Source organism: Colobus angolensis, unplaced genomic scaffold (assembly GCF_000951035.1).
Source record: "Colobus angolensis palliatus isolate OR3802 unplaced genomic scaffold, Cang.pa_1.0 Scaffold21, whole genome shotgun sequence".
Classification (NCBI taxonomy): domain Eukaryota; kingdom Metazoa; phylum Chordata; class Mammalia; order Primates; family Cercopithecidae; genus Colobus; species Colobus angolensis.
The window spans coordinates 8,751,131-8,752,698 of record NW_012115266.1 but is presented as its reverse complement, the minus strand read 5'-3'; positions in this window follow the sequence as shown (position 1 = coordinate 8,752,698).

Sequence of the window (1,568 nt, the reverse complement as noted above, 5' to 3'; positions counted from 1 at the left end):
CGTGTTAGCCAGGATGGTTTCGATCTCCTGACCTCGTGATCCGCCTGTCTCGGCCTCCCAAAGTGCTGGGATTACAGGCTTGAGCCACTGCGCCCGGCCTATGACAGCTCTTAAAGGTGGCGTCCAGGGTTGTTCCTTCCTACTGGTGGGTTCCTGATCTCACTGGCTTCAGGAGTGAAGCCACAGACCTTCGCAGTGAGTGTTACAGCTCATGAAGGTAGTACAGACCCAGAGAGTGAGCAGCAGCAAGATTTATTCCAAAGAGCGAAACAGCAAAGCCTCCACAGCCTGGAAGGGGACCCGAGCCGGTTGCCGCTGCTGGCTCGGGTGGCCTGCTTTTATTCCCTTACTTGGCCCCACTCATATCCTGCTGATTGGTGCATTTTACAGAGAGCGGATTGGTGCATTTACAATCCATTAGCTAGATACAAAAGTTCTCCAACTCCCCACCCGATTAGCTAGACTCACAGTACTGACTGGAGCATTTGCAAACCTTTAGCCAGGCACAGAGTGCCGACTCGTGCATTTACAATCCTTTAGCTAGACACAAAAGTTCTCCAAGTCCCCACTCAACTCAGAAGACCAGCCGGCTTCACCTCTCACAACCTCTGCCTCCTGGGTTCAAGCAATTCTCCTGCCTCACCTCTCGAGTAGCTGGGATTACAGGCGCCCACCACCATGCCCAGCTAACTTTTCTACTTTTAGTAGAGACGGGGTTTCACTATGTTGGCCAGGCAGGTTTTGAACTCCTGACCTCTGGTGATTCCCCGGCCGCAGCCTCCCAACGTACTGGCATTATAAGCGTGAGCCACGGCACCCAGCTAAGTGTCCTCTTTCTAAGTCACTCACCCACGAGTATGAATTCTTTGCCCAGATTGCTTTGCTCCATTGTAGCTGACTGTAGCCCAGTTGTAAGCCTGGAGCACCTGGAGAAATCAGACCCAGGTGGGATCTCAAAGGTGGAGAGGGTGGGAAGGGAGCAAAAGAAAGAGAAAGGGGTGCAGAAAGGGAGGGACACAGATTCCAAAGAAATGCCTGGCCTGTCTCAAGTTTGCCTCCTCCAGGAAGGGAAGGCAGCATTCTCTCGGTGACCTCTCCCTCCTCCCCCATGTACTGTGCACATGTCCTTCCCAGACTCAGCCCAGTTGCCACCAAAAGCAAGCTGGAAGTCCCATAGGCTAGTCACATGCCCAACAACCCCACACGATGACACTAAAGTGAGGAATTGTGTCCTGAGTCCCAATGACCGACCCCCCAGTGTGCTGTGGATAAGCCGAGACCACAATCAGTACCACCGATCACTGAGTTGGGGAGTTGCTCTCTAAGAATCCCAGCAGCGTGCCCCACTGGGACAAATCAGGACACCTGGGGCTCCTTCCCATCTGTCCAACGCTGTGTCAAACGCACTTGTAACCAACTTTGTGGAAATGCTCCGTTTGTAAAGTGTTAACGTGGGCCCTTGTCAATGCTAAAGAAATAAGCCTGTGACTGGGCGACAGAACAAAACTCAGTCAGAAAGAAAGAAAGAGCAAAGGTCCGTCAAAAACAAAAAAGAAAGAAAGATGTAG